We start from the raw sequence: 16146 nt of genomic DNA, 5'->3' as shown, positions 1-16146 counted from the left end.
TGTTAGGTGTGGTCCAGTAACTAAGAAATTCTGTTAGGTGTGGTCCAGTAATTTGTCAGGTCATCTGACAAATCTGTTTTGCATCAATCACTATCTTTAAGGGAAATGATATATTTGCATTGTACATAAAGTTCACCTGAGATGTCTGCGCATACAAGGAGAGTGGTGAGTCAACCTGACCCCTTCCAGGATTGAAAAAAGAATGTTATCTTCTAAGTAGTTACATACATAGTTGGCACCAGAAGAAGAAAAATTGACCTTTATGGTTGAGCAGGTATTTCTGACATTGGTGAGGTCAGGCTAATACATAATGCAGATGCACAATGCACACTAGAGGCAAGAGAGGAGGTCAAAGGGCAGAGAAAATATTTTATGTTTAAATTTTTCTTGCCGTACCTTAAAATATGAATTTTAATTTCATCACCTAATTTACTAAAACAGAGATTACCAACTACTCTATTTTATCCCAGTTAATTAAGGTATAATACACATTGCAAAATTATAAGAATTTGTTTAACCTGAAATGGTCTTTTAAATATTTAGAGATGATACAGAGACATTTAAAAAATTATTCCTCATATGAACATTGTATGCAGAGGATGAGATGATGGAATAGATTCATATTACCCATTTTTGTGACATCAGTTACAATTTATAACTTAAAGACTTTTAAATCTACATTTCCTGCCTGGTTCTCTTTCCTTGGGTCCAGATTTGTATCCCCAAATGCTTCCTGTCATCTTCACTTGGATGTTAAAGAGGACAACAAATTCAGTATGTTGAAACTGAACTCTGTTTTCCCCATCTATTCCTCTTTTTCAAGTCTGCTTTTTTCTAAATGTTTTTTATTGATTCAATGATTTCTTGCTTAATCAGGTTAGGATTACATATGCTATTATAAGAAATAATCATTGATATTCCAGTGAATTAATACAAAAAGTTTCATTGTTCACTCTTCTCACCATATAATGAGGATCAGACATGTTTCCTCAGATGTTTTGTCATAGGGACTAAGGGAACCAGATTGTTACCAATCTTGTGGCTGAACCATTTCGAATAGATGGATTCCAACCTTGCCATGGGAGAGATAGAATGGCTTGTGGATTGTGTAGGACGTTTTGTAGGGCTAGGGATGAAAGCAGCTGTTATTACTACCACCTATATGATAAGCTAGAAGTCATACTACCTAACTGAAAGGGAGGCTGGGAAATGTATTTATGTGCCCAAAAAAGAACATGGTGAGCTGAACGCAATGTACTATCTTCATAGATTCACCATTTTTCTAGCTGCTCTAAGAAGAAATCTGGGAGTAACTAACTTTTCTTTTTTTTGCATCCTACTTCTAATCAATCCTCCTCTTATTAAACTGATTAATATCTCTTGAACCTACTGAAGTCCTTTTTACAATAACTGGTCACTGTCTTTATCTTGGTCCAAGCCTTCATTATTCCTCTCTAAGCATATTGCAGCAGTCCAAGTTAGTCTCCTATCTGACACTAGAGAGATCATTCCAAATGAAAAATGCAAAGAAAAACTACTTCATTAAAATTCTCCAAGAGAAAAGTATGGAAGTGCTGTTAAAAATGTAAAAAGGACAATTTTAGATTCCTCTTTATACCATGTAATATTTGAAGGTGATGAATATGTTTATGACATAGATTATGGTGATGGTTTCACAAATGTACTTATCTCCAGATTCATCAAGTTGTATATATTAAACACGTGCAGCTTTTTGTATGTCAACCAGTTGGTTGGAAAAAAGCAATGATAGAAAATAAAAGCAACAAATGTCCTAATGGCCTGACCCTTTATCTAATTTCCTATAACCAAGTTTTATTCTGGTTTATTTGATTTCTCCTTTTGATATATAAGAACATAGGGGAAAGAATAACAGAAGGCTGGATTGTAAGTGTCCTGAATCACATTGCTTTACATTGACTTGATGAACCATAAATACCTTTTCATTGATTTTTCTAGTTATTTGAGTATTCTATTATGCATAAGTTACAGTGTTAAGAATAGCTACGTGGATAAAATTTAGGAACATTTAATTCACTACATTCTCAAAAAATATCTTAGATAAGTGCATATCTGAAATAATTTGGTAATTAATCTAAACCCCTTAGTTGACAATAGAGGACTCTAAAACCGAAACGGGATCTATAATATGATCTATAGTATTCTGCAAGTAAGGGATAGACCCACAGGGCTGCTAAGCTATGCAAATTTAATTTGGGCAGTCTAAAGCCCCCTGGGGCCGTATACAGGCCCCTAGCTAGAATCCAGGTCTCTGGGCCCCAGTTTAGTCTCTATTGCATGTTTTCATTCTACTGGAAGTTCTCACACTTATAACATGTAAACTCTGTTCCATTCAAAACAAACACCTCAAGCATATCCCGTGTCCAAGATAACCCTTTCTGCCTTGAGAATCAATAATGCTCAAAGTAGTAGAGCTTTCTTTATGAACTTACTTTCTTGAATTTGTATTAAAAAACAATAGTAACTTTAAAAAACATTTCTAAATATAAAACTATATTGTCATATTGAATATGCTTATTTAAACTTTATACACCCTTCCAAGGATGCTGCAGTATTTCTCTCTATCATACTGACAGCCTAATAAATCTCTTCTGTGTACAATGGTACTGCCTGTTTAAAACCTCTTGACGCTTAAACTCTAGAATGCCATTTGAAGTATGTGCCAGGTTTGTAGCTAGCATTTTATTTCACATTTCATGAAACATAAAGTTAATATCTTTGAATATTAAACGATAGGTAGAATTTAACTATTATTTTGCAAAATCAGTAGCTTAAAACACTTGCATTTTATGTCATCAACAAAGATTTCTGAAGGTGATCCAGGACATATATCTAATGCAGAACTGATCTTGTTATAGGTGCGAGATTATCTTACTTTAAAACCCAAATCCTGACATTAAATCACCAACAAAGCTTTCATTTCAAATGCGGCCTTTAAATGCATAACACAACAGAAGGACAATTAAAGATAGTCATAGTCTATTATCATTGCATTGGTTCTGCTAATGAGTTCTGTGACTTGTTTCAGAATCAAAATGCTACTCCTGAGAAAGCTTATCAACCTAAGTAAGTGAGTCTTTATCACTTTGCCCTTAAATAGCTAGTGTTCTGTGCCTTTGAGTTTGGGGAGTAGTGCTAAATAAAAGAGCTATTAGTCTTGTGCAGTCTAGGATTTGACAGCTAATGAGGTTGCACAGACCATTATATTACCAACACCATTTCCAATTCCTTAGGCATCTCCTCCAGCACCTCTGGAGAAATACTTCAGCTCGCTTGCTAGCTCTCTCTCTCTCTTTCTTTCTTTCCTCCCTCCCTTCTTCCGTCCCTCCCTCTTTTTCTTCCTTCTTTCTTTCCTCCCTCCCTCCCTTCCTTTCCTCCTCCCTCTTTGTCTCTCTCTCTCCCTCTCACTCTCTCACTCTCTGTCTCTCTGGCACTCTTAATTTTACTAACCTACACTAGATTATTGAATGAAAACTTATGCTTTTTGGAATTTTTCTACCTAAATGCCTATATTTATACCATGTATGATAATATATTAATATTTTAGATGGAAAAGGAACAGTATATATAGCAAGAAGGAAATTACTTAGTTTTCTTTTGCAGAGGAATCGATTACATTTACTTATTGAAATAAAATTGAATGATTATAATCATGTATGTGGGTTTGTTATTATTTGTAATTAAAACAATTTAAGTGATAAGCCTCTGAGCTTCTACAGAGGAATGAACTAGGCATTTATTTATTTATTATTATTATTTTTAAATTAATTTATTTATTTATCTATTTATTTTTGCTGCATTGGGTCTTCGTTGCTGTGCGCGGGCCTTCTCTAGTTGTGGCGAGCGGGGACTACTCTTCATTGTGATGCACGGGCTTCTCATTGTGGTGGCTTTTCCTGTTGCGGAGCACAGGCTCCAGGCATGTGGGCTTCAGTAGTTGCAGCATGCGGGCTCAGCAGTTGTGGCTCACGGGCTCTAGAGTGCAGGCTCAGCAGTTGTGGTACACAGGCCTAGCTTCTCCACGGCATGTGGGATCCCCCCGGGCCAGGGCTCAAATCTGTGTCCCCTGCACTGGCAGGCAGGTTCTTAACCACTGTGCCGCCAGGGAAGCCCTGAACTAGGCATTTAAATAAAAAGATTTGAATATGAGCGTTTCCAAAAAGACAAATAGCATGAGTTTAGTTTTATGATAAAATGCCAGTGTCTGACAATATATTTAACACGGTCTTATTTTTAGTACTTCCAGATATATATTTCTAATCTAAATTTCATCTACAGACAGCCCCATTAATTTACACTTTAAAAATAGCAGCAATTTGTTTCCAATTTTATATTTGAATTTTCTTTGTTTTGAAGGTATCACTGGATCAGAACATCTAGGATCTGGGTAAAATATGATATTCTAACTACTGTCTGTTGTATTATTTAAGTGCATGTTTATTTCATTGATCTGAACTTTTCCACTGAATTTTTGTGTAATTTTTAAAGAGAAACTGGATATTTATTATTCACTGCAATGTGACCTTTCCTATAGAACAATGTTATATTTCTAAGGCATGAAACTGACAATGTCCTTTTATATGTTACATATCTTATGGATGTAAAGGTGTCACAGGAAAAGTGAAAGCTAACTCAAGCCAAATTGTGTAAGTGTCAAATGTCTCTCATTTTTTTTTCTTCTAGTTTTACTCATTCTCCCTCTGCTCAATGCCTAACATTTTATTCCAGGTATTTTCAAAGTTGTTGAAAGTATACTTTGGGAACCATGTGTGAAAACTGAGACAAACAAATCTCCTGTTTGAAAATCAGTGCCTTGCAAATTTCTTTGTTATTGTGCTGCTCAATACTATGTGGTTTTATATATCATGTGTGCTGGGATGGTGAAAGTCAGAGCACCAGAAAGACTGCTCTAGACTGCATCTTCTTATTAACATTTCAATTGTTTTTATTGTGGTAAGAAGAGATAACAAGAGATCTACAATCTTAACAAATTTTTCAATGTACAGTACAATATTGCTAACTATAAACATAATACTGTACAGCAGATTCCTAAAACTTATTCATCTTGCATACCTGAAATTTTATACATGTTGAACAGAAACTCCTCATTATTTAGGGCTATAAAAATACTATCACTTTAAGAAAAAAATACTATCACTTTAATGTAGGATTGCTTAACTAACTTTGGGATATTCAGGAATCTGACTAAAATGTCCTCATGGTCAAAAGAGAGTATTTCAAGTAGTGCAATTTTATGCAATCCCAGTTGGGGCAAGGTGTTGATCTGTGCATTCTCCCCTTGGGGGTTGCTGGATTTATTATCCTCCCTTAAAAAGCCTCCTTTGATTTTTATGTCTTGGATTCTTATTTCATGGATCAAGGATTAGCAACATATTTGTCTCCAAGCTCTTCTGATGGCAACAAGAAATGTGTGTAATCTAAGACAAACCTGAAGGAGAAGGAAAAATCAATCAGAATATCTTTGGAGAAACAATGTCCCCATTATTGTATTCAGTTTTTGAAACTTATATATTCTCTTCAAAATTATCAAGATAAATTAATGTATTATTATTATCATTTTATAATTATGGTTCCTGTTGAGATTAAAAATGAAATCAGTGCTGCCTTAATAAATATCACATCTTTATACGAATTTACATGTTAAAAGAAAACAACTGAAAGATCAGTAAGAATAAACAATTTTAGTTCATCTAGGAATCTTCTCTTAGAAAGTATGTTTAATCTTTCATGATATTTTACTTTTGTGATTTTCTATGTATTTATATTCAAACATGTGAAAAACAATTAGAAGGAAATTATATCTGAGATTTTTACAAAGTTGACACATGAATGTCCATATTTTCTTGTTAGAAAACTTTAATTCCAACAAATCTAATAAGGCCAGTTAAAAAATCTAGAGTAACAGCTATTGTTCTTCCATTGTGCTTGGAAAGCAAATTCATCAAAAAATGTTTCATAAATTTCTTCGTATGTTTAAATGTGAGGTAAATAATTTTTGAAATGTGATTCAGAATGCTTCAGATTGATTAATTGTTATTAACCTTGAATCTATTTTGGTTGCATCTATATTTAATGAATTATTTCAGGAAAACATTAAAGTGCTCTATTTTCTAACTGATAAATATGCTTAAAATAGGTCAGGAGATCTTATAAAGATTACTTTTATTTTTTAATTAAACTGACACTCCTGTAATCCATCTGGTCAAGGCATCACTTTCTAATGATCATCTTTATTGAATTATTTTATGAATTTCTTTTAAGGAAATCCAACACAGACTCTAAGTATTTTAATGCAAATTTGGTTTTATAGTATAACTGTTGAAGTATATTTGACAATATATGCTGTGGACATAAACAAAAACCAACCAAATGAGAAAAACAAAGGCTATTTATTCTGAGCTTGCTATAGCAAAGCAGTCAGCCACCATTACTTGCATTTAGCAGGTACTCAAAGGCAGACAGGAGTGGGAAAGTTTTACAGTGAGAAAAAGGAAGACCTCAGGTATGCCCTGACTGCAGGCTGTTTCTCTGGGAAAGCTGTAGGTGGACTAACTAGAAGTAGACAGCCTATGTGACTGGTTTGGGCTGCATATTTGGCTTTCTATGGTTGGTCCTAAACTGGAAGCAGGGATAAAAATTGGGGAAGCTGTCAGTTATTAATCAAGTCCTGCCTATTCTGGGTCAATTGTTACAGAAGTTATTGTTTAGCTTCTTGCATTGTCACTAGAGACAGCAATCCGAGCAGCCTGGCTTCCTGTGTTTTAGATTATATATAAGGAGTTGGTTTCCAGGGCAGGTTGCTGCAGGTTGTGGGTCAAAGTTATATTTTTATATATGATCTGGCCATTGTTTGTTTGTATATTCAGTCTCCCCATGTTAATAAGAACTTGATTAAGGGAAAGAAATTGGATTAGATGACCTGTATACTAAGATTCTATGACCTCCTTTTATGAGTACAGAGAATATTGATCTGAAGCTCTCATTAACTCATAATCAATGGTAAATATAAAAGAAAGAGAATGACTCATTTTCCTTCATACAACGATTAAATTATTATTTGGAGCATATTTATTTAAACAAAATTAATTTCCCCAAATATGTCAACTACTCAACATCTGCAAATAAGGTTTTTTTTCCTTTTTTCCACATCGTTGACCTCAGAAGTAGTAGAAATCACATTGTTAAAGGCTGTACTAATTTCAAGGAGTCTTGAATTGTTTTTTAAGCACATTTTCCAAACATCCTACTAAATGGATAAAAGTATTCTTTTTTTTGGCTGTTTATTATGTACTGTATGAAAGACATTGTGCACATAGTAATGAACAAAGCAGAAACAGTATCTGCTCTCAGACTATATTCTAATGGTAGAAGACAAACAGTAAATAAAAAGTCAGTAAGGGATGTCTATGCAGTGATGACTAATCTGTTTCTCTATAAGTTAAGAATAAGAAAGAATGTATATAAATTGAAACAAAACTTTTAGGTATATTTATTTCCTCTGACTTTAAAAAAACATTATCAGTTTGACCTTTAGTGAGATGTGACTTTAGAATTCATTTTTTATGATGTTTATGTGGCTCTATTAATTAAGATATTTTCAGGTGAAAGCAACAAAACCCCAAACTACAAGTGTCTTAAATAGTAGAGACCTTCATTTTCTCATATAACACAAAGTCTGGAAACTGCTGTCCTGTGTTATTTTATTCAATGGATCAACAATGTCATCAAGAATCTAGGTTTTTCTATCTTTCCCTTTGTCTTCCATAGGGAAGATACAGATAAGTTCACTCAGCAGCCATCTCAAGCACCAGTTCCTTCCTTTCTTCGACTACAAAGTCTGAGAAGAAAAAAATTCACTTTCCCAGATCTTTTCCCATGAAGAGTCCCCCATAGGAAAGTGTTTTGTCTTATGCAGTCACTTCACCTCCTCTTCATTCCTCCTTCCTCTTCTGATTGGAAGGAGACATAGATTTGTTGGCTGGGACTGTAACAGCCATCTTATACTAATAGAGAAAAGCCATGGGAATTTAAGAAATCTTGCTCTTCATATCCTTAGAGCTATTGTCCCAAGGCCAATGAACAATACCTTTCAGATTTTTTGTTGAGTGGGAAAAGTAAAAGTTTAAATATGGTTAAGCCTTTGTTTCTGTTGTTTACAATGACATGAAATAAAGACAAGGTTTCTCTCTTTTATAGTATGTCTCTCTTCATGGTGACAAAATGGCTGCAGCGGTTCCAGTATCATATGCAGCCATAATATTATTCAGGAAAGAAGCGAGAATACATTTCTGTGCATCACTCTTATAGTGAGAAAAATCTCCCACAAAAGTTTACCAGTGGAGTTTTCCTTAGGTTGCATTGACCAGGACTTGGTCACATGACAATATATAAAATATCCACTGCCAAAAGGAACAAGACCAAGCTGATTGGATGGAACCAATCATGGTTCATTCCTGAGGCTGGAAATAGGGTCACCATTCTTGAGCTCATGGCCTTGCAAAGGATAGAAATAATAATAATAATGGGCTTCTGTGAGCAGAAAGGAAGAGAGAATGTATATGGGCACGCAAACAACAATATTCTCCACACTGACATAGGACGTAGAATCTCTAACAATAAGGTCAAAAAAATCTGATAAAATCTAACACAGTGCCAAGGCCAGACTTAGCTTGGCATAATGAGGATACCCTATTTGGAATTCAAAGTTATCATTCTTGAGATATGGGTATATAATTTTTTTAAAAAAAGGAGGGAGAAGAAACTCTGAGTTGTTTTGAATATGATACAATTATTTGAAAATTTTAAGTCATTGAACAAGTATAAAGAGTTGATTTCCCCATTACCAAGTCTCTCTTCTGTTAAACTAGAACTTCTGTATTTTAAAAACCATGCTGAGAGAGAGACAGAAAGAGACAGAGAGAGACATAGAGAGACAGAGAAGGAGGGAGGACAAGTTTTCCCACTCCACTTCTATCATAATAATTTTATTTAGTTTCTTAAATTTAGGCTTCCTGTTGTAGTTTCATTTGAACAAAGAAACTGCAGGAAAAAAACCCTGATAATCCACTGAATTGCATTACCTCCAATCTTCCTTCCCAAATGAAAATCCTATAAATCTATAAATCCTCAAAAGAATCTGAATAGTTTCTCAGGGTGAAATTTGTAATTTTCTTCCTTTTTGTATTCATATATAAGATTTCATATTTTAGGCAAACTCATAAAGTTAGCATAATTCTGAAGAACTATACCAGTATGTGCAAGTTCCTGGCCAAGGATTTAGAAATCAGGTGCAAATCTTGGCTGGATCTATATGAGTAAAATATTCAGTTTAGTTTGGATTATAAGAGTAAGTTCTTTGATGACACCAGTTAGCTATTTTACATTATTTCTGTTCCAAAGGAGGAATAGTCTTCAACCCATCACTATATAAAACAGTTTTTTAGACTTTATCCCAAAAAGTATAACTTTTTTTCTTAAAACATTGATGCCCAGTGAGTGGTAACAGCATAATTTATACCATTGGTCTTCTTGTGAAACTTTATTCCTAATTTGTCAGCTTACTTGGGTCTGCTCTTCAGAGCTGTGCAATAAATTACAGTAGATGTTCACTACATTAATCAATTTGACATTTGTCCTGGAAAAATACAGTCAGAGAAAAATTAATGACATTCCAGGTTTTAATGTATTAATAATAATACAAATATTTATAATCACTAATGTTTTCCTCAACTTTTATGCTTTGGAAAAAATATACATTGTTTTCTTAATAAGCATAGTGCATTTAATAGAGAATTGATAACTCACAATGGAGAAGTAATAACAAAAAAATGGAGGTTAAATGCTCTTTTTTAAAATCCAATAATGTACACAGCTTATTATATAGTTTCCCATTATGAAAGAAATATATTTTATTATAGAAAATACAGCAAGGTAGATAACTGATACACTCATTACCTGAAGTCCATTCACTAGCATAACTTTTCTAGATTTTCTTCCAGCTTTGTTTTCCATGGATAATATTTTCTTTTTCTTTCCTTAACCTTGATCATTGTGTGTATATATGTATACATATATACATATATATAACATAATTCACTTAATACCTTATTATTGAAAATTTTAAGTTTTTTTGTTTTACTGTTAAGAATTATAAATTGATAGACATCCTTGTGAAGAAGGTGTGTGTGTGCATGTGAGCATGTGTGTGTGTTTGTGTTTCTGTGTTTGTTTGTTTTGGTTACTTTTATCTCCTTAGGGACCTTTGATAGTTGTGTCATTATTGGGTCACATACTTTCTGGTATATACTGTCAAACTGCTTTCTAAAACAGCTTGTTGATTTACATTTATAATATAATATCATACTTATCAGCATTTAGTGATATTCTTTTAAAATATTTTGCTGGTTTGATACATGAAAAATGCTAAACCATTGTTAAATTAATTGTGATTTTCTTTTAAGATTGTTCTAGTTATATCATCCTACAGTTTCATGGCCTTTATGCACATTTCCTTAAATAACTTAATTTTCAACTTTAAATTATATTAATTTAATCTAATAAAATTTTTATAACAATATTATTTCTTCAAAGCAATTCCTTTAGCAAGAGTTCTATGTTCAAAAATTTTAAAGTATGCTTTAAAAAAGTTTGCTTTTGCACAAATAATCACTGAGTGGCTCAGAATGTCACATTTCAAGGTCACTTGTGTGACAATCTATGATATTGCAAACTCTATGGAAATTGAGCCTAACATTTGACTGTCTCTTAAAAAAAACCCCTAGATATGTGAAGATAAATCCTCTCCTTAAAATGAGATAGATGATAAATGCAAGGTAGAATAAGTAAGGTGTTATTAATCGTAGTATAATCTGTATTGATCTATCTTAGATGAACTTTACAGATATCAAATAAATAAAGTTCCCTATTACTGGAACCCTTGAAATTAAGGCTAAATAGCTCACAAATACAGTGATCTTACTCAATTACCTAATAGTTCAGTTTATAAATTAACAATCCTAAAAATATGACTAACAAGTTATTTAATCACAACAAAGCTGAATTTCTCTATTTCCAAAATAAAATTAATAACAGTACATTTCTCCAAGCATGGTTTTGAGCATTATCTATAGGGGTACAAGTTAAGGACTTAACTAGGGTGGAATATGAAGTTTGGATCTCCCGAGAAAGTATTTTCCTTGTTATTGCTCAGTTTTAACTGTTATATCTACTAAAATTTATTTTTCTTCATGGCTGTGTTACACCGAAGTTCCTTCAGAATTCCTTAAAAATTGGTATTTTTATTAGTATTTTCATTAGCGATCATTTGCAAAGATGGCTAGAACAAGCCTTTCCAATGTACATCCTTTTGCCATTACTTTCATTTCTCCACCCTTGATTCTAGAAGTGTCTTGTGTTTTGCTCTGAACAACAGAGTGCAGCAGAAGTACATGGATTCTAAACCAAAGCCTAAAGAAGCAGTACATCTTGCTCTCTTAGGAAGTGGTATCATCACTGAAGGAGCTTTGGCTGGTGCACTGTGCTGAATTTTGTCCCTCCTCACATCTCCAATTCATATGTTAAAGTCCTAACTAACTCCCAGTACCTCAGATTGTGACTGCAATTGGAGATAAGGTTTTTAGAAAGGTAATTAGGGCGAAATGACATCCTATGGGTGGGCCCTCATCCAATCTGACTGGTATCCTTATGAGAAGAAGAAATTTGGACACATAAAAATAGATACCAGGGATGCACTTGCACAGAGGAAAGGCCAGGTAAGGTCACAGGGAGAAGATGGCTATCTGTAAGCCAATAAAAGAGACCTCAGGAGAAACCAAACCTGCCAACACCTTGATCTTGGGTTTCTAGTCTCCAGAACTGTGAGAAAATGAAGTTCTGATGTTTAAGCTCCCCAGTCTGTGGTCCTTTGTTATGGCAGCCCTAGCAAACTAATGTAACTAGGCTACTGGAAGATATGATCACCTGGAGTAGATGAACCATTCCAGCAGGGGGCCCTTAGAGCAAAGAGCCTCCAAGTCAAACTCCAAATGATTGCAGAAAAAAATATCTACCTGAATATAGTACAAATTGCTGACATACAGAAGAATAAACCAGTAAAATGGTGGTTGTTTTAAATCTTGGGGTTTAAATTATTGGTTTATAAGCAATAATTGATAAATGAGATCTTTCATTAGGGATATACAGCATCATTCTTGGTTCCCTGAGATGAGGATCCCAGTAATTAATAATTCAATAATTATTTTTTGCAAACCAAAAACATGAATTGAATACTAACTGTATGCCAGACACTGAAGTCACAAAGCCAAAGCTATAAGGTTAAAATCTTAACAGATTCTGAGTAATTTTCTAACTTATCTCCCTATTTTCTGCTATTTCATATACTACCTATTGATTTTTTTGCAATGGGTGAATTACCCTAAAGTAACAATATCAACAAGACACTTTCTCCCTCTCTCTCTCTCTCTCTCCCCCTACCCCCATTCCTGAAAGTCTTCTGTAGTGTTGACTCTATTTTTAAACCAGCTTTCTCATCATGGTTTCAAGATGGCTTTTTCAGCTCTTGAAGCTACATTCTTTCAGGTTAAAAAGCATAAGACATGTCATTGAATTTGCATGAGAATACCCGAGAGAAGCTCTGATTACACTGGAGGAATATATTTACTGACAGGCTTAGGACTGAGTCTTGTGCCCACCACAAGGGATGAAGCTGAAACTCACATTTATAACCTGTCCTGAACGTGGGGCAGGAGTGGGTTCCCCAATCTTAGCTCACGCTGCTTTAACAAAATACCACAAATGGATGGCTTAAGCAACAGACATTTATTTCTCACAGTTCTGGAGTCTGAGAAGTCCAAGATCATAGTTACAGCTGGTTAGGTTCCGAGTGAGGGTCCTCTTCTTGGTTTGCAGAAGGCTGTCTTCTTCTTCAGAAGGCAGGGGAAGAGAGAGAGAGGGAGAGAGAGAGAGAGAGCAAGCTCCCTGGTCTCTACTTATAAGGGCACTAATCTCATCACGAGCACCCCACTCTCAGGACCTCATCTAAACCTAATTACCTCCTGAAACTTCCATCTCCAAATACCATCGCATTGGGGTTAGGGATTCAACAAATGAATTTTGGGTTAACACAATTCAGTCCATAGCATCCACAAAATGTAGAGAAGTTCCAGTATGACAGGAGAAATAGAAAGCAATGCAACAATATCTAGTAACAAGATCATCTAATGAAAACCATATTCTTTGAAGAGAAAATACAGATCTTAGACACAGAGATTTTAGAAGTCCCAGAGACTGAATGTGCCCTGACTCCCAGCCCAAACAAATGTTCACATAAATAGACTGTCTTTCTACTAGAAGCTCAGTTTTTTGGAGTATCTACCATGTACTAGGCAACACATTAAACACTTTCTACCAGATAAAGGTATATATTTTTGCAGCTTTTAATTTTAATATGATTTAATGAAGTTTTCTCCCAATATTTTATTTAATGGAAAATTTGTAACAAGTTGTGCAAGTAGTAGGGAGATAGTCCTCTGAGGTAATAATAGTAAGTATATGAGAGGTGCCTCTATTAAAATTTCTCTAACACACTCATTGACAGATATTAATGTGTTTTTTAAATCAGGTGAGAATAACAAGATATCTAATAACTCTTTGTTATAGCTATCCTCTTCTCCACTTCCCTCAAAAAAATTTTTTTTCAGTACCTCCTCTTATAACTGAAAAGGTCTCTAAAATGTCTCCCTTTTTTAATGGCAGAATACCAATTTCACGCTAAATGCTTGAGAGCCCTCATTCCATGGGAGCCCATATCCATTAATCTTTCCTTTTTTCCCCCTTCTTTCTTTTTAAACAGTAGGTCCATTCTATACTGGATTTTCTTTTAGAAGTTTTACAGTTTTATTTTGTAATTATATAAGCCTCAATTATAGTTACACTTATACTTGATATGATATTTTTCTATCAGAGCTAGAAAGATTGCTAAGACAGCAACTTTCTAGTCAAAGAAATGTACAAATGGAGCACAAAACTGTTTTCTGAAATCATTTGCAAGTGATGGTGCTGAGGCTAAATATTGTTGCATCTTCTTGTAGTGATTGTTTCTATGGGCCTCATAATTAAGATGATAGCCTGGGAGGACTGAAGGAATGATATACTGCAAAGATGGTCTTGTTGCTGCTTTACATTCCGCCCTTTCTAATTTTTACTAGAGAGCCCCAACAGCATTCTCTCAATTCTGTCCAGCTGAGAACTCAATTGTAGAGTGACTGTGCAACAGGACAGTTAGGGCTTTAGTCCTTAGCATGAAATGGTATGTGGTTCTCTCATTCTTTCTTCCTTAAGAGTCAGTGTACAATGCCTATGCGGTTGTAGTCAGTCATTTTCCCTACAAGGAAAGGTAAACATAAATTCATTTGGAAGTCCTAGTTACTGCAATAAAAAATATAATTTGCAATGTGGAATGTAGGGCAGAACTATTTAGGCAAGATTGCATGAAAATGGCGGGGAAAAAGAGGGCTCTTTATTCCAAATTTTGAGTTTCTAAAATCTTAGCAGTCTCCTAATTATTGAGGATTCTTAATTATATTCATTTTTTATGATTTTGATTGATTGATTTTCATTGCCCTTACTGGATCAGGGAGAGAGACCACATGGAGTGCTCAGAAACAAAAATGTCTTTCAGGAGACAACTAGACAACAAACAGGGTAAAAAAGTCCCACCACTCAACCTTACCTAACCCCCTCTCCCACCCTTGCCCCCAACTCCCTACCCAGCTCCGCTCCCCCCAACACACAACCAACCACAATATCTGCCCTCTCAACTTTATCTGAGGTTCTGCAACACAGAGATAGGCTGGCTATGGCCAGCAGAACAAATATGTCCTGTAATGCATTTTTGGAAATAAAGTTTTATTAGAACACAACCGTGCCCATTTGGTTTATGTATTGTCTGTCAATGGCTGCTTTCATGCAGAATTGAATAGTTGTGATCGAGATCAGAAGGACCACAAAACCAAAAACATTTGCTATTTGGCCTTAAAAAAAAAAGTCTTTCAGCCCTGTTAGATTATTGATTGTCACATTTGAACATAACCACACAAATTACACTATTTAAACAAATTTGGTTTCAAAAAATATGCAGCATACATAAAAATTCTTTGCATTTTAAAGGCAGGGGGAGGCATCTCTTTTGTAGAATTTATCGAACAAGATGGAAAAAAGTAAGCATTCTGTAGATTACATAAAACAAAAACATGTATACTATTTTATGGTTAGAGCTCTTTCATAATCAGAAATCTGTGGATATGCATCAGTGACTGATGGTTGTATGTATTACAACACAAACAAATATAAGTAATCTGAATGCAGTCGTAATCTGATTACACTCAGATCTCATGCAAAGTTGTTTATTTTAGAAATCAGTAATTAAATACAGTAAATAAATGCAGGAGTAACTGACATTTCACTTAAAAATCAAGCAACACAAAATTATTAAAATTTAATTATCTATAATTTGCAAATTAAAGTCACATATTAACACTATATTCACAATAAAATGTGTAGGAGTAGGAGAAAATTCAAAAAAAGACAGAACATTTGAATCAAATCTTACAACAGCAGAAAGGCAGCAACTTTGGAAGAATGCAAATTGTCTAATACTATATGACTTGCCCTTAAGCCTTGCCAACCCTAGACTGTGCATCGGAAATCCCTTGGGTACTGCTTTCTCCTTCATCACAGAGTTGTAATACAGTATGTTAGCAGAAGGTCAAGATCATAAACTAAAAGGAATATGTGAACTTATCCTCACCTCAATATTCTAAAAACCATAAGAAAAATAGTTTTCCATTCTCTTCTTGAAGATTCCATTTCTGGCAACCATGTGACTTTGTGTCAACTCCTTAACTTCTCTGTTTCAATTTAACATCTATGAAATAGAGAAAATTACAGTCCTAACTCAAGAGATTGTTGTATTAAGTGAGAGAATACAGGCAAGGGGTTTATAAATTCTCTTTCCTTCAAATTCAGCAAACGTACTTGCAAATGTGATTAAGTTAGCTTTAGTTGTAG

Source organism: Balaenoptera physalus, assembly GCF_965194825.1.
Source record: "Balaenoptera physalus genome assembly, chromosome: 4".
NCBI lineage: Eukaryota > Metazoa > Chordata > Mammalia > Artiodactyla > Balaenopteridae > Balaenoptera > Balaenoptera physalus.
Note: the sequence above shows the minus strand (reverse complement) of the source record.